Source organism: Chiloscyllium plagiosum, chromosome 23 (genome assembly GCF_004010195.1).
Source record: "Chiloscyllium plagiosum isolate BGI_BamShark_2017 chromosome 23, ASM401019v2, whole genome shotgun sequence".
Taxonomy (NCBI): domain Eukaryota; kingdom Metazoa; phylum Chordata; class Chondrichthyes; order Orectolobiformes; family Hemiscylliidae; genus Chiloscyllium; species Chiloscyllium plagiosum.
The window spans coordinates 28,411,536-28,430,253 of NC_057732.1; the positions used below are offsets into that span (position 1 = coordinate 28,411,536).

Here is an 18,718-nt window from a genome sequence, read left to right on the forward strand (position 1 = left end):
ATTGTGAGTGGGTGCGGCGATTGGGGATTGTGAGTGGGTGCGGCGATTGGGGATTGTGAGTGGGTGCTGCGATCGGAGGCTGAGAGTGGATCCTCTGATCGGAGATTGTGAGTGTGTCTGGCCCGGTATATTCCAGAGGCAGCAGAGGAGATCAGAAGCAGCATCTTCAGCAGCAGTGATGGCATTGTGGCCCGGTGATGGAAGAGCGAGCGGTGAAGGAGGTTCCCCCAGTATCTCTGGCGCCAGCAAGGACAGGCAGTTTAGATCTCTGGGACAGTGAGCTGAGTGGTGGAGATTGGAGCCCCAGCAAGCACTCATTAAAGATTGTCGAACTTTTAACTTTCTTCCTTTATTTTTCTACTTCTTCCATGAAGTCTGTAATGCTTAACTTTTTAATTTTGATTCTTTTACTATTTTGTACCTGAGTTATTTTGTGTGTCGATACCTTTGTACCTAAGGCAGGGCTATGATACGACATTAGACACCTTTCATGTACTTCTGTACATGAGTGCATGTGACTATAAAACTTAAATATAGAATCTAATGCACAACAACCTTTTAAATGTGGTTCAGTTGGCAGGAATCCCACGATATCCCAGCAGTCAGCAATACATCCAGATATGGCAAGTTGCCGCATCAGATCAGATTAAGATGATTGGGCTGCCGTAGAAATCTACTGCATGGTTACTTGGAATGATAGCGTGGAAAAATTCACTAGATCCTGTGGAGGGAAACCCACCACAAATCTTGTGAAAAAATACATTGAACCAATTTTTTTTTGGTAAGATACAGCCCAATATTTCAGAAATAGTGTAAAGAAAGACATTTCTTCACATCCCAGAAGGGATATAAATTTACATCATTGTCTTCTTGCGGAAAAACTAAATTGAAACTGAAAATACCAAAACAGGAAAAAATGTTTGATCATTCAGATCTTGACCTATTTTAAGATGATGACATTAAAGTAGTATTCACTCTTCAACTTAACACAAATATGTATTTTTGAGGAATCAGAACAAAGTTTTCAGAACAAGAAACAGAAAGCAGGCTGTTTTGTCATAGAGTCAGAGAGAAGTACAGCACAGAAACAGACTCTTCGGTCCAACTCGTCTACGCCGACCAGATAGCCTAACCTAATCTAGTCTCATTTGCGAGCACTTGGCCCATATCCCTCTAAACCCTTCCTATACATATACCTAGAAGATGTTTGATTATCTCAAATGTTATCTGAGCTGAACTCACTTAGTCAATTGGAGACTATTCCATCACACTCTTGAATTATGCCTTGTGGTAGATAGGAGTCAGGAGGTGAGTTACTCACTTCGAGGTTTCCAGCCTCTGACCTGCTTTTGCAGATATGTTATTTATGTGACGAGTCCAGTACAGTGTCTGATCAATATTAACCCGTGGGATGTTGATATTGGGGGATTCAGTAGTGCAATACTATTGAATGTGAAGGGGTGATCGTTAGATGCTCTCCTGTTGGAGATGTCCATTGCCTAGAACTTGTGTGGTCTGAATGTTACTTGTCAGTTGATAGACGAGACCTGAATATTGTCCAAGCTGTGTTGCATTTGGAAATGGACGACTTCAGTATCTCAGGATTTTCAAATGGCACTTGACGTCAAATAGATATGTGATGTGAAATAATGGACAGAATCTATCCTGAACATGGGGGCATTGGCCTAAAAGTTGGGAAAATCAAGTTAGATGTTCAATGGGAGCTTCTCAATGACTGAACATTATGCAATCATCAGCAAACATCCCCGTTTCTGACCTCATGTTGAAGGGAATGTCATTGATCAAGCAGCTGAAGGTGGTTGGGCCTAGGACACTACCCTGAGGAACTCCTGCAGAGCTGTCCTGGAGCTGAGGTAGCTGACCTCCAACAACCACAACCATCTTCTTTTATGTCAGGTATGACTCCAAACAGCAGAGAATCCCACCACCCCCACCTGATTCCAATTGACTCCTCTTGTGCTGGGGCTCCTTGATGACACGCACTTGATCAAATATGGCTTTGATGTAAGGGCTGTCACTCTCACATCAGAATTCAGCTCTTTTGTCCATGTTTAAACCAAGGCTATAATGAAGCCAGGAGCTGAGTGGCCCTGTTAGAACCCAAACTAGGCACCGCTGAGCAGGCTATTGCTGAGCAGGTGCTGCCTTGAGCATTGTTCATGTCACCTTCCATCACCCTATTAATGATCGAGAGTAGACTGATCCGGCGGTAATTGGCCGGATTTAATTTGTCCTACTTTTTATGCATAGGGCATCCCTGGGCAATTTCCACAATGTTGGGCAGATGCCGGTGTTGTACTGTACCGGAACAGCTTGACTAGGTTTGCGATGTGTTCTGGAGCACAAGTCTTCATTACTATTGCAGAATATCATCAGGGTCCATTGCCTTTGCAGCATCCAGTGTCTCCAGTTATCTTCTGAAATCACGTAGAGTGAATCGAATTGGCTGGTGACTGGCATCTGTGATACTGGGTATTTCTGGAGAAGGCTGAGATGGATCATTCACATGGTACATCTGGCTGAAGATTGTTGCAAATATTTCGGCTTTTTTTTTGCACTGATGTGCTAAGCTTCTCCATTACTGATGACGCGAACCTCCTCCTCCAGTGAGTTGTTTTGTTGTCCACCATGATTGAAACCAGGATGATGTGGCAGGACTGCAGAGCTTAGATTGGTTATGGAATCGTTTAGCCCTGCCCATCACTTGCTGCTTGTGCTGTTTGGCATGGACGTAGTCCTGTTTGTTGCATCACCAGGTTGACGTGTCATTTTTAGGTATGTCTGGTGCTGGGTCTGGCATGCTGTCTCTCCTCACCAAAGCCTTGTTTGATCCCCATGGAATGATAGAGTTGGGATAAACTGGCCATGAGTTTGCAAATTGCATTGGTGGACCATTCTGTTGCTGCTGATAACCTATATTGCTTCTTGGATGCCCAATCTTGAGTTGCTGGATCTAATTGAAGTCTATGTCATTTAGCACAGTGATCAGTGCCTCATGGTGGAATTGCGAATATTGGGAAGTTGGGAATTTGTCTCTCCAAGAACTTTGCAGTTCTAACTCTTTCAAATACTATTGTGGATGAAAGTGTGGCAGACAGATGGGTAAGAATGAGGTCAAGTATGTTTTTCTTTCTTGTTGCTTTCCACCTGCTGCCAACTCAATCCAGCAGTTTAGGACTCAACCAGCTCAGTAAGTAGAAATGCTGCCAAGCCACTCTGGTGGACGCTGATGCCCCTTACCCAGAGTACATTCTGCACCTTTGCCACCCTTACTGCATTCTTCAAGTAGTGTTCAGCATTGGGGAGTGTTGATTCATCAGCTTGGAGGGCAGTATGTGGTAATCAGGGGGTAGTTTCTTTGCCCATATTTGACTTGTTGCAGTGAAACTTCATGGTGTTCCGAGTCAATGCTGAGGGCTTCTAAGGCACCGCATCTCAAATTTATACCAGTGAATCAGCACCTCCTACTGACAGGACAGATCCAGGGATGGTGGTAACTCAGACATTGGGTGTAAGGTATAATTCTATGAGTATAGTTGTGTCAGGCTGTGGCTTGACCAGTCTATGAGAAAGCTCTCCCAGTTTTGTTGTTAGATGTTAGAAGGGTTCTTTACAGAGTCAGCAGGGCTGTGTTTGCCATTGCTGTTTCAGGGGCTTTAGTTGGTGTCAATTGGGCCATTGGCTACATTTTCTTTTCTATTTCTAGCAGTTGATGCTATGTGGCTTGCATGGCCACATCAGATGGCAATTAAAAGTCAACCAGTTTGCTGATGGTCTTGTGTCACATGTAGGGCAGACCAGCTAAAGATGGTATTTTACTTCCCTAAAGGACATTAGTGACCAGATTGGTTTTTACAACGCTGGTTGCATGTTTATCATTAAACCTTTCCATTCCTGTTTTTTCAAAATTCTAACTCGATCAGTTGCAGTGAAGGGATTTGAACCCAACTGTTCAGAACATTACTTGCGTCTCTGGATTCCTTGTCCAGTAGACTTCTACTGGTCTGTTACTATTAGACAATTCCACAAGGGTATTGTCTCCCCATTAAAATGGAAAACTGAAAATCATGACACAGTGCAGAAAACAATACAAAGGAAATGTTAGCAAAATGGAAATGACATAAAGACAATGATTGGATGCAACCTGATGTACCAGCAATGATGATAGAGGAAAGAAGTGAAATGTACCCGAGTCTGATGAAATTGAAATGAAAATGTGGGCAGATGAAAGTGTAATGATGTACTGAGATGTGTGATGAAGCATTGAAGCTGGAAAGAAGTCAGAAAATGAGAGTTCTGCTCCAGAAAAGGAAATAATTGATAGTAAGGCATAGCAACAGAAAGTGGGTGTGAAAATGTCTTGTTTGACAGGGATGCAGTGGATAAAGGGTGTATTGAATACGTAAGCAAATTGTACAGTGATTCAAATTGAGGAGTCTTCAAGACAAAGAGGTAAATGATAGACAAAATATTATGCTATCAAAGGTAAAGTATGCTTTGAAATTGATGAGTACAGGAAAATTTCCAGGCATGGATAAGGAAGTCACAGAGTATCTAAAAGCCCTTGGAGAAACAGAATTAGGAGCGGTAACAGAAATTTATATTCAAATATAAACCAAAAGAGACATTCTTAATGATTTGAGATATTTGATATTTCTTAAGCAAGGATAATGAGTCATCTTATTAAATAAGCTTCAAATTTGTAATAGGGAAGTAATAACACATTTGAAGCAGAAATTGGTGAAACACAGTTTGCATTTAGACCTCAAATAGGCACAAAAGAGGGAATATTTAACCTAAGGACAATATTCAGTAAATATCCTGATGTAAACAAAGTATTTACATATGCCTCATTGATTAGGAAAACGTGTTTGATCATATTTATCACCAAAAGTTTATATGCATATTGCTGAAATGCTGTATTGGAAACTAATAGGGTTAAATAAGAGAACATCTGACATACTTTCAATAAAGGGTGGAGTGGGACAGGCTGTGTAATAGTGCCAAACTAAGTCAATCTGTACTCAGAACGATATACAGAGAATTAGGTATACTTTCAAGGGTAAAAGTTTGAACCAAGAACAACCAACTTGCAGCATGCTAACACCACAGCCCTACTTGCAAAGTCAGAAGAGACCTTTCAAATTATTGTGCGAACAAGTAAAGACATTGTCTAAGACAAGTTATAGACAAGAGATAGCAGATACAATATAGAATTTAGAAGGGTAAAGGGAACTAGAAATAATTTGATGTGCCAACTACAAACCAATTCAACTTGTAAGGTGGAGAAAAGCTCGAAAGATGATACATTCTGTCAACTTTCTTATGTGTTTCATACAAAGTGAAAAAAAATGCTCTGGAAGAAAAGCCTTTGAAATGTGGATCTGTCAAAAAATCCACAACACCAGGTTACAGTCCAACAGGTTTATTTGGAAGCACTAGCTTTCGGAGAGCTGCTCCTTCATCAGGTAGCTTTAGAGCAGAAATTCTATGTCTTATGGTCCTACTCCACAGCTACTTGATGAAGGAGCAGTTCTCAGAAAGCTAGTGCTTCCAAATAAACCTGTTGGACTATGACCTGGTGTTGTGTGATTTCTAACTTGGTCCACCCCACTCCAACACCGGCTTCTCCCTGTCATAAAGTCCATGTACAGATCATGAGACAAATTTGGTACTTGAACTTGCAAGAGCAAAAGGAAAGGTGAAATTCCAAAAAAAAAGAAATGTTAGTATTTTGACTGTTTGGTTATATCTGAAAAGCTACAGAGATCTCTTCTAGAAGGCAAAGTGTGGGGATGCAAAAAGAGACGTTGACCAAGGCATGGGTTGGAGGATAGATATCACAGAGTGGATGTAGACAGGCTACAGTGGGTGTAAGAGGATGGTGCAAGGCCACTGGTAGAGGAAGTGTTCAACAACTGGACCTACAGTGCTCAAAAAAAAAAGTAATGACCACCTCAAAAAAAAAGCTGATACAGTGGAAAACATGTACAGCTCATGAGTAACTGAGAACAAAGATTTGTGAGTAGGGTCACTGCTGCAAGATGACAGAATAGGTTAAATTTCCTTTTTACTACATTAGATTTCAGAATTTTTATTACTTGTTTAGTTTTCCTGTGATGATTGAAATCCAGGAGCCCGGTTTATGATTTAGCAAGGGCAACATGTCCTTTGGAAGCCTCAATTGCTCTGTACGTAGATGATGAACTTGTGATATTTCATTGCCCTGAATATCCATCCAGGGTGAAAATAAAGCACCTTGCAAAATCCCTATTGTACCACTTTTGTTCAACGTGCACATTGTGCACAGTTAATGACTGGCCTGAAACATTACCTTTAAATATTAATGCTGGTTAAAAGTAACTACTGCTTTGAAGATTGAATATCATGGGATGGCATGTAGACTGAATTTGACTTCCCCACAGATTTTCCAAGAGATTTTGTGTAGTATATTGCTGCCAGAGAGCCATGCAAATGGTACCTGGAACCTGTGAAAAGGGGGCAAGCCAATGTATATCACATTATCCAATCAGATCATCAAATTGGAACCAGGGCATGACAAGTAAAATATTTAATTCAATGTCAGAATAGGCACAGAAAATAATTTAAAAATGTAGAAAGAAAGATTAGATTGCGAAGGAGTTAAAATAAATAGAAAGATAAAGTAGTAATACATTTTTATTTTAAAATCAGTTTTGGAAAAATCTCTAATTATCATCACAATCTGATTCCATAGTTGTTAAATTCATTTCAGTGCCAGAGATGCTATTCAATAGGACTTGAAATTTGTCACATGGTTAAAAGCGCTGATAGACTGAACGACTTAGCTTAATTTTCTGTAGTGTGTTTAATTCATATCTCCTTTGCAGAGGAACATCACACGATCTGATAAATTTGCATGAGGATAAGGTCGGTATTGCTACTTTGTGCAATTTATAGAGAAATGGTACATCTCATACAGCAAAGTCCGATTGTCTTGAGCAGTTAGTGTGCCTCTATATGATATTGCTGTACCACTTGTACCTACTTCAGGGTGACTGATGGGTGCCAGAGCCTTGGGTTCTAACGTTCCTGTTTATTTTATTACTTATGACCCCCCACTTCACATTATTCATGGATTGTACAGTACAGAAGGAGGCTATTTGACCCATCATGTCTGTACTGGCTTCTGAAAGAGCTACCTAGCGAGTTCTATTTTCCAGTTCTATCACTGTAGTCCTCCAAATTCATCACTTTCAAATATATATCCAGCTCTCTTTTAAAATCTCCTTTGGAATCTGCCTCCACACTGTCAGAGATAATGCATTCTAAATCCCAAGAACTCTCAGAATAAAGAAGTTTCTCTTCATCTCACTCCTTGCTGTCTTCTTGGCAGTCATGAAATTGTGATCCCTAGTTACTGTCACACCAACGAGTGGAAACAAAATATCTTTCTTTACCCTGATGAAATTGTTCATAGTTTTGAACACCCTAATAAAGTCACTCCTTAATCTTCTCTGCTCCAAAGACAATAAGCCCAATTTCTCTAATCTTTCCTTGTATCTAAAATTCATCATTACTGGTATCATTCTAGTAAATCTCCTTTGCACTCACTTCAGGGCTTTAATATCCTTCCTTAAATAAGGTGCTCAGAACTCAACACAGAACAAAGTACAGGCCCTTCGGTCCTCGATGTTGCATCGACCTGTGAAACCTCTGAGTAAAGAATCTACCTCTGACATCTGTCCTATATCTATCACCCCTCAATTTAAAGCTATGCTGCCTCATGCTAGCCGTCACCATCTGAGGAAAAAGACTCTCACCGTCCATCCTATCTAATCCTCTGATCATCTTGTATGTCTCTATTAAGTCACCTCTTAACCTTCTTCTTTCCAACAACAACAGTCTCAAGTCCCTCAGCCTTTCCTCGTAAGACCTTCCCTCCACACCAGACAACATCCTGGTAAATGTCCTCTGCACCCTTTCTAATGTTTCCACACCCTTCCTATAATGCAGAGACCAGAACTTTATGCAATACCACAAGTGTGGCCGCACCAGAGTTTTGTACAGCTGCAGCATGACCTCATGGCTCTGAAACTCGATCCCTCTACCAATAAAAGTTAACACACCATATGCCTTCTTAACAAAACCTATCAACCTGGGTGGCAACTTTCAGGGATCTATGCGCATGGACACTGAGATCTCTCTGCTCATCTACATTACCAAGAATCTTGACATTAGCCTCGTACTCTGTATTCCTGTTACTCCTTCCACGCTTTTCCACATTAAACTCTATTTGCCACCTCTCAGCCCAGCTCTGCAGCTTATCTATGTCCCTCTGTAACCTGCAACATCCTTCTGGACTATCCAAGACTCCACTGATGTTATTGTCATCTGCAAATTTACTAACCCATCCTTCTACACCCTCATCCAGGTCGTTCATAAAAATGACAAACAGCAGTGGCCCCAAAACAGATTCTCGCTGTACACCACTAGTAACTGAACTTCAGGATAAACATTTCCCATTAACCACCACCCTCTGTCTTCTTTCAGCTAGCCAATTTATGATCCAAACTGCTAAATCATTCTGAATCCCATGCCTCTGTATTTTCTGCAATAGTCTTCTTTGGGGAACCTTATCTGAAATCCATATTTACCACATCAACCACTTTCCCCTCGTCCACCTGTTTGGTCACCTTCTCAAAGAACTCAATAAGGTTTGTGAGGCACGACCTACCGTTCACAAAATGCTGTTGACTATCCATAATCAACTTATTCCTTTTTACATGATTATTAATCCTATCTCTTATAATCCTTTCCAACACTTTACCCACAACTGAAGTAAGGCTCACTGGTCTATAACTACCAGGGTTGTCTCTACTCCCCTTCTTGAACAAGGGGACAACACTTGTTATCCTCCAGTCTTCTGGCACTATTCCTGTAGACAATAGGCAATGAACACACTGCTCCAGATGTGTTCTAACCAATGATTTGTAGAGTGTAGCATCACCTCCTTGCTTTTCCACTTTATGCCTCTATTTATATCCAAGGATCCTATAAACAACTGTTTGAACTTGCCTGGCCAGCTTCAGAGAATCATGCATGCAAGGTCTCTATGCTCCTGTGTTCCTCTCAAGGTTTTGCTATTGAGCCTGCATTGTCACTCCGTGTTTCTTCTGCCAAAATGCATTGCCTAATATTTCTCTGCACCGAGAAATCTTCATGGACCATATATGTGTCCAGTTGCTGCCAGTAGATCCTGCCCTGGGATACTGGGGACTCAACACCAATTTCCAAATCATTTATGTAAACCAGAAAAAACAAGGGTCCCAAGACCAATCTCTGGAGAACACCACTTTCAACTCATCTTCAATCTGAGAAATGCCCATCAATGCTTATCCTCTGTTTTCTACCTTTTAGCCAACTTCTAATCCATGCTGCCATCAATCCCAAACATTTCCAATTTGCTAGCCAACCTGCCATGTGGCACTATATCAAATGCTTTCTAAATGTTCAAATATACATCATCCACAGCACTATCATCATCCATCATCAATGCCACCTCGTCAAAGAATTCAAATAAATTTGTCAGGCGTGACCTGCCATTGACCAAGTCATGTTGATTGTTTCATATTCACTTATGTTTCTCTAAAAGCATGCCTACCTTTATCCTGTATTATTTCTCCAAACATGACTTGCTCAGTTAGGAACTTAATAGGATGTATTCTGCAATTGCAGAGCTAATAGCTAATAGTCTGAATATCTAGTGTACTAGAATATACCCTATATACTATAGAGAATACTGATGTACAGGCACAGAAAATGCACTTTGAATCTCACCTGGTAATTTAGCAACTCACTTTAATTTTCCGAGTGGATCAAAGTGCTGACTTAACATTACATTTCTAGACATTCAAATCCAAATTTGCAGGGGGCAGTTTCGAACTTCAGAGTTCGAGAACATTTCTTCTGAGAATTTAAATATGTTTCTCAAAGTAATCAAACACAGTTAAAAGTGTGACATTGCATCTCACCAGAAAGCAGCTAACTGTTATTTTTTGGTGGATTTCAAAGAGATTTTCTCTCTGCAAGGCCTAGTGAGTTTTCTAAGTATGTTCCCAAGCTTGTCTCATGACCTGTGCACCATGCCCCAGTGGTGCCAAACTCATTGCATTCTCAAACTCACCAGAGGCACAAGTAGTGGTCATTACCAGAACCTCCTGGGATTCCTGGCACCGGGGTCATTTTTAAGCCCAACTGTGCACCCTGTCAATCTCTGGCAGTCTGCAATTGGCCTGGAAGGTCTTGTCAGCTGTTCCAGACATGTTGATCAGAGGGAAATTGGCACCCTGCATTGTTGATAGTCACCTGGAGGTCTTGGTGGACGGCGTGCATCTGATTGCTGCCAGTGGAACATAGCTTGAAATATTGATGACTGATGCAGGACTTGAGGACCAAGTGGCAAGCTGGAGTTGCCTGGTTTACACATTGACTTTCATGTTGAGATTTGTCACTGTTTAGTTACTATCTGGTAGGTGGGAGACTACATATCCATGAGGTGAGTTGGCACAGTAATCAGAAAGTTAATGTATACCAATACATGTCAATAAGCTTCTCGCCACTCACTCATGAGAATCCTGGCTTGGAAAATGGAACCTTTTGCTCTTGACATCGGGATGCTTCTCACTACTGGTCCCATGTCATTTTCTCAATTTTCTCATCAATGTGCAAGTCACTTAGTGCCTCAGAGAATACCGCCTGCTACTTTTGCGATGTTTTGGTGAAGATAAGCTTATCCTCCAATCTCTAGTGCACCACAACCGGACTGTGTAGGCTTTAGCTACAAACACAGCCAGGATCACACCCTCTCTGATATGATCCTTTCCACTCGTGTTCACTTGAGCAGCTTAATGCTCATCATGTAGGAAAAGAAACACTGTTAGCTTCAATTTTAATTGCCAGATGAATTAAGAGTGAAAATAGGTCAACAGTTTGCCATCCACTTATCACAGAGACTGGAGATGTAATTTCATTGCTTTTCAAAAGAGATTTTATTTCAAAATAGGTATATCTTGTTTTTGAAAGCTGTTGAATGTTTTCATGGGAAATTGTTTTAATAGGTGAGTTTTTCACTCAACACACAAGTTGTCAGACATTTAATGCTTTATTACTGTGCAAACCTCTATGGTGAACCCTTCAGAACTGACTGTGTAGGAAACCTCAGAGAGAGCAGTGTGAAAATCCACACAAAGACACACCCTCTTTTTATGGAATTGCCTATCAAATTGCAGGAAGTAAGCCGTTTAAATGTGCCAATGCTTGTTTATGAATCTCCAGAGAGAAGGTAAATGTGCATGATGTTTGGTTGCATGTGATAAGTGGTTAGATGGTCGGTGGGTAGGGTAGCAGGTGTGGGGAGGAACAGTGAACAGTACAGCACAAGAACAGGCCCTTTGGCCCACCAAGACTGTGCTGACACACGATGCATTTCTAAACTAAAAACCTTTTCACCTTGACACGATATGGGATAGTGGGATAAGTAGAATAGTGAGGTCGATAGCTAATCGGCGGGGGATTGGGTCAAGGCAGGAGGTCAGTTGGTGAGTTAGGTGGTGGGGCCAGGTTGTGGGCTATTACGTGAGGATCAGGATGGAATCAGCAATCGAGGGGTCATGAAGTAGTTACCCAGGTGTCAGGCTTGGTTTTCTCTCCTGTTGACCATTTCCGGCATAAATCAGAACTGAACAAAGTCTTGGCCCTGAGTCAAACTTGGAGGTTTATTTCCTGGAGGATCCTGAGGAGCAGGGTGATCACCCATTGGGCATTCAGAAATCCCAGGTGATTCCTGCAGAGACCTTTCATCTCCTGCTGAACATCTTCCAGGAATGTACAGTCTCTGACGGTCTGGACACCATACGATCTATGTCAGTGACGAGCTCCAGACAGACCACACTTATTGTTTTTACGAAAAGAAGAGTTGCGGCATTAAGCCCAAGTATGAATCGAGCAAGTGTTTCTCAAAGTTGTCTTTTAAAATGAAACCTCTTGGAATAACATGCGCTCTGTCAGTGAGCAATTCTCTCTAAAACTGATTGCTTTAAAAGGAGCTGTAGTTTGTCAGAACACTGCTTAACTAGACCCTGGTTTAGACCAGTCTTTTCTCCTCAGATATCGATTCTTCTCTGAGCTAGGACAAATGATCACACAGTAGCCATTCCTTAAATTAGAAACACCACCTTCAATATATCCTGTTTGACACACCCCACTCCAAACAATCCTGCATTTATTGTGTCAGTTTGAAAGGGTGATGAGAACATACTGCAAATATAGTTAGCGGTAACAAACTGGATGACCACATAATCAGCACAAAATTTACACTCCAAAGCTTCACCTCTGCTCTTCTTTCTTTGATGTATGCCATATGGTAATTGGGCTGGTCACCTCACAATCTGGATGATGCACAGTAATTAAGTAAAATCTGCAGAAGCATATGCAGCAATGGATAAATTGTTCAATTCCAGCGCTGCAGTGTATAAAATAAACCTGTCATTGGAAAATAATTCTCTTGTAAAACTTGACAGGTTGTGTAAACATTATTTAATAATCTGTCCATGCTTGGTGATAGATATTGAACACAGCTACAATTGAGTTTTCCTTTCTGCATAGTCAAACCCTCTTCCAGCATTTCTTTAATGATATGTGCTTTCTCTCGTCAGTCAATTTTATGAGATGTCTCTGCTGTAAATATTGAACAGCTCTAAATCATTTTAATTTGCACAACATCTGCCCATTCCACACAGTGTCCAGAAGGAAGGCTTCCCTGACCAAATCTGAGCATCTTCTTGGAGGTATCTTCAACATGATTGGCAGTGGCTTGGGAACAGTAATTATCCTTCTGTCATGGATCATGAATTTCATTGAGGAGAACCAATAAACAGGAGGGGAAGGAATTACTTGTGTCAGAGAAAGAAAATAATTAATGAGCTGGGAGGTTGCTTGAGGTGAGATTTTGTGCCAACTTCAGTCACATTTCTCATTACAAATTTAATGTACAGGATTAACTGGTTTACGGATTTTGTAGTCACACTCTGCAAGTGGAATTAGCTTCCTAAACCTTTACTTAATTACTATTTAAAGACACAACTCCAGTGGGATATCATGAGGTGTTGAAACCCTGTTTAGGTCATCTGGCACTTATGTGTACTGGAGAGGACTACAGAATAATTTACTGTGGAAGAACTTTTGAATTTGTGAAAAAAATTATATTTTCTAGCCTTTAATATTCATGTAGTTAATCGAATGATGCTGTTTAATCAGATAATATTAATTCTGAGCATAGGCTTTTGTAACCGAATTTTGAATGTAAAAGTAGTCCAGAGTGTTTCCTTAGAGGGCTTGTGGTTAAACTACTTACCAGTGAATATAACAACAAACAAATTTACAGTTCTCTGTGACTTGACTGAATTGGTTCAACACTAATTTGATGTTAGCTTTAACCCAGATACTGGAGGGAATTTTAACAGTTCTTAATAATGGCTAGGTTTGAATGGATTTGGAGGTCAGAAGTGTGAATACTCTGGACCCTGACCACTATCCAATTCCAGTTGGCTCATTTCTGGTTCTGATAGAGGCTGAACGTAGTGTGCTTGCGAGCTGAAAATTGAAATATTGCAATCATTGACCCACTGTTTCAAATTGGACTCTCGCAGGAAACCTGACAGCTTTAAGAACATCAAGACTGCTAGGTCCAGGGTGTAAGTACATTTCCATTTGTGAATTAGATCTGGTATACCTGCCTCATCAATCCTCTGCAACCACCTAGCTCACTTGAAACTCTTGATCTCTACCCACCCTCCAACCTGTCACCAGGGACTCCAGTCTCACTGCCTCCAATTTTTCATAACCTCACCCTGGCCTTCAATTCCTCAGCCCTCTTAAGTTAAACACCTACTGGCCTCCACTGTCCAATCCTGATCCCTACAAGCCTCTGACACCACTCCCCGTCCTTTTACGCTGCTTCCGACCTCACGCCTTTTCATCCTCACCGCAATTGTCAACTGACTAGGTTTGTCATGTCCACATTGTAGTGATTGTAATGAGGTCAGCTAGGTGGACCTTGTAGAATATGAGCTCTCTGACTGGAGCTGTTAACCTGGTCTAATCAGGGAGCCCTGGCTGACAGATATAAACAGGCGTGTCAGAGGTCCTGTTCACTCAGAGAGCTGGCTCTCAGGGAGCTGGATCAGTGTCAAGGACTTTACATTTGTAAATAGTGACTTGGTGATGGGATGCCAGCCTCTCTGGAGTTATTTCGTACAAAAAGCAGGGAAAATCCAATTCAGTCAATTTTTTTGACCTTTTTAGTCCCCTGTCATTCATCAACAAAGTAATGGAAGGTGTTGTCAACACTGCTCTGAAACAGTATTTTCTCACCTGTTACCTCATGTCCATTTTACAACCTTGGTCCAAATATGGGCAAAAGAACTGAAAGTGAAAGTAACTGGCTTCGACCTCAAAAGCCCTAATAATGTTGATGTCAGTGGGGATTGTGAAAATTTGTCACTATTTTACATGATAGTTTAACAGATTGTTGTTTTTGAACGCCAATAGTCTGATTTCCAGCTGAGGCAAGTGTATATAACTGACTAGGATCACATTTATTGCCCATTCCTTATGCCCTTAAAGTACTGAGCTGTTTTCTTAAATCTTAGGATATGGGGGCACTCAGTGCTCTTAGGAATGCAATTCCCGGATGTTGATCCAGTGACAGTGAAGGAAGAGTGTTAAAGTAGAGCAGTGCCCTAATCTCAACCATCTTTAGCTGCTTCATCAAGGACTGTCCCTCCATTGTAAGGTCAGACTGGGGTTGTTCACTGATGATTGCACAATATTGAGCACCATTCGTCTCTCCCCAGATGCTGAAACAATCCCTGTCTACTTGAAGATGACCTGACACATTCAAGCTTGCACTCTTTAATGTCAAATATCATTCACGTTACCTAAGTGTCAGGCAATGACAATCTCCAACAAGACAGAATTTAAGTGTTGTCCCTTGACATTCAATGGCAGTGCCGCAACCAAGATGCTTGGGGTTGCTGTACAGACTGCAGCAGTTTAAGAATGCAACTTCTGCAGGGCAATTTGGGATGAGCTGTAAATGCCGGTGTTGTTAATGACACCCACATCCTGTTAATGAATTTTAAAAGCATGTAAACAGAGCTATGAGTTTATCACCGTGAAAGAAAAAGTAACAAAAACTGTATTTCTAAAAGCAAACATAAAATATGGTAAAATACCTTTTTGGGGAACATTGTACAGTTTTTAACAATTACTTTGGGACTATGTGTTCCATTAGTCTGATTTCTTTTGTTCAAGTTGAAATCTCTAATTACAACAAAAGGAAGAGATGAAAAAACAGATTGAATAAAATAACTTGTGGACTAGTGTGAAAGAATTATATTTCAAATGAATTGGAATCCTGCATGAGAGATTAAAATTGGCAATTCTAAGTACAATTTGGAGCTGAGAGCAATTACTATAAGTAATGAGATATATTTATAAGTATGTACAGTGTATAAGATTACCACATTTTTCCAACCAAAAAAAATTGTGCATTTGCAAACGCTCAGCATATAAGTTGACCTCCTCTTTCAGCCATGCCTTGCTATACATATAAAGGGCAGAGCAGGAGATATACACAGTATTGCAAAGATGTATGGGAGTTTAAAACACAGTCACAGACAGCAGATCGAGTCTGAGAAACAGCTTGGAGAAATGAGCCTTCCACCAAAATGAATGGAGCATGAAGGATATTTCAAGGTAACGAGAGAACATTTGATTATTTACCCAAGTACAGAGGAACCTCGATTTATACAAATTTCAGATTATCTGGCAAGATCACAAAGTCTCGACGCTTGGCTAAACTATGTTATCCAGCATTTGATTATCTGAGTTTCGATTATCCAAACAAAATACTCCCCGCCCCTGTTGTTTGGATAATCGAGGTTCCTCTGTAACTGTACTGTACTGATAGAAATCAATATTAGTGAGAAACTGGTGTGGGAATGGAAGAAAAAGTCATCCACCTGGAAGAAAGACATATTGGATTGACTTCTTGAAAATTGTCAGAATGGTTTCATTGTTACCAGAGTCTAGAAGTGGACAGTCATAACTGAGATTCTTTCAGTGTTCACAAGGAGTGAATCTCCTCAACCATAACTATATTCTGCAGCATGCTTGTCATTCCCACATCAGCACAACTCCTGCTAGGCAGGAGAGTAAAAGGACCATCTGATAGCTGAAAACCAAAAAGGACACCAGCGCAGATGGAATCTTTGCCGAGAAACTGAAATACAATGGGAAAGTACTCTTGATATGAAAAAATGAGCTCATCTGGAATAAGGAGAATTACTGAGATGCTGTAATTGTGAGTATCTCCAAGAAAATAGATATGATCTATTGCAATAACTGTGAGGGTGCACATGCTGCACACCACAGGGAAGGTTATGATAAAATCCTTCTCAATTGTCTGCTTCCAGTGGCTAAAGAACACCTATTGGACTCTCAATGTGGATTCTGTCCATTTAAGAAGCAGAGTAGACTTGGTCTTCACAGCAAGGGAAATTCAAGCAAAATGCAGCAATCTTGATTCATGTCCTTCTTTGTTCCAGAGTTATTCAAGTTTGTTCCCCTCAGACATTTGTCACCATTCTTCACCTGCTTCTTCACATTCAAGCTGTGGTCCTCATCAATGGGTCCACCACAGATAAACAGCTATGCAAACGTGGGTCAAGCAAAACTGTGTCATCATGCCAATGCTGTTCTCCACTTCCTCAACATGGCACTGCACCCTAAATCCATTATGCTTTCTGTTGGAGTAGAACTTCTTTACAATACGAAACCGTTCAACCTGCATTACCTACAGTCTAGAACCAAGACCACCTCAACTTCTGTCATTGAATTGCAGTGTATAGATGAGTGTGTGTGTGCGTGCCCTCTGAAGCCGACTACCATGTTGTTGATGCATTCATGAGGCACATGAGAGAATTATCCTTTTCCTCACCTTTTGGAACTCAGGCCCTTAAACCTTGCTCCCACTGTACAAAAATTGCCCACAATTGTGGAGGTCTGGGACTATCATGGACAGCATTCACAGACCTTGGGAATCTCCTTTCTGTGAGCACTTCACATTCAGCCCTACAGGGCAATAGTGTTACCTGCTCTTCTGTATGTATCAGTGACATCAATAAGGTACAATAGACACCTCAAATCCTTAGAGAAATATCAACCGAGCTAATTGCATAGAATTCTGTGAATCTACTGGCAGGTTAGATGTTCCAATATCTCTCAGACAAACCTGGTGAATGGGATGCATTGTTCACATTCCTGGCATATAAGCTTTCCACAACAAAGTCTCTCCTCTGAGCTTTGTCACAGCAAACAATTTACAGGAAAGCAGCCAAAATGTTTCAAAGGTGTCCTCAAAGCCTCCCTAATAAAACGCATTAGCCCCACTGACTCATGGGAAAGTCTTGCACAGAATGACTCCAACTGGAGAAGGAGCATCTATGAACTTCCAACCATTTCTGACAAATGCTGGTAGAAGCCAAGTATAAACAGCAGAAGGAGCATGCAAGAACCCAGGAATCCCAACCATTCACCCCTACAAACACCACCTGCCCCACCCTTAGCAGGGTGTGCTTAGCCAAACGTTTTTATTACCTCAAGACCCACAATTCCACAGTAGGAGCAAGTCAACCTTGATCCTGAGGCACTGTGTTGAAGGTGTTTTTCACTGCTAATAATATCCCGGATTTATCTGCTAATCTGGCTGTTAATCAGAGAGTGAGGGAAAGGAAAGGGATGATGTTTCTGACCTGAAGTTGTCCTGAAAATTTATGAAATACTCAAGAACTTGCTTGCTCCTACTGAACCAAAAGTCTGCTGTTGCCTGACATTTTGGGTAAGCTGGAGCAGCAATAGAGTCCCAAACCATTGGAACATGCAGGAAGCCATTGGTTTGGACCAAAGGACCTGTTTACCCAGTGTAGTGGTTGGACATTTTGTCATGGCTTTGATAAAACTGTCTACCCATTGTAATTTTGGAGAATTTCAAGAGAGAGTATGATGTGTCAGATTTCTGTGCAGCTTAAAATGTGTATGCATTTACTGACATTGCCTGAGTGAGCTTGAAATATATCTTGCCAAAAAGCATTGTCCATGGATAGGGAGAGGGACTTGAGAGAATTCAGTTAACAACAGCCAATCATCTGCTGAAGTAGATAGGCTGTCGCTGAGTAAGCCAAGTCACACCAAAGTCAGTTACAAAGTCCTGTTGCTTCAACAACATCAGAATTGTAAACACAGAGTGCAACAGGATGTTATAGAGCCTTATGTCCATCACCCAACATTCAGGTGCCTGCCTCTACAAATCATTCAAGGATCATGTTCACACTGAATGGAATAGATGAATGGCTGGTGACAAAGGAATATACACCATGGGTAGAAAGAAGCATGTTCTCCCGCTTGACATTTTGTGTGGTTTTCGTGATTAAATTGTGGGGTGCTATTTATGCAGAAACTATTATTCAATCATTCCAAAAATGTAGAATATTAAATTCAGTGGATGGAGAAGAAGCCAATTTGCTATGGACGAATGATTATAAGCTGAAAATGCCAAATTTGATCCAAAGGTGAATCTCTATGATGGTGCTATAGC

General features: G+C 41.0%; 1 protein-coding gene across 10 annotated transcripts in view; it reads left to right on the top strand.

The window, feature by feature from the left end:
• The window catches only part of LOC122561717 (voltage-dependent calcium channel subunit alpha-2/delta-1), a 661,591-nt gene that overhangs the window by 245,009 nt on the left and 397,864 nt on the right, over positions 1–18,718 (top strand). The window lies entirely within an intron of this gene.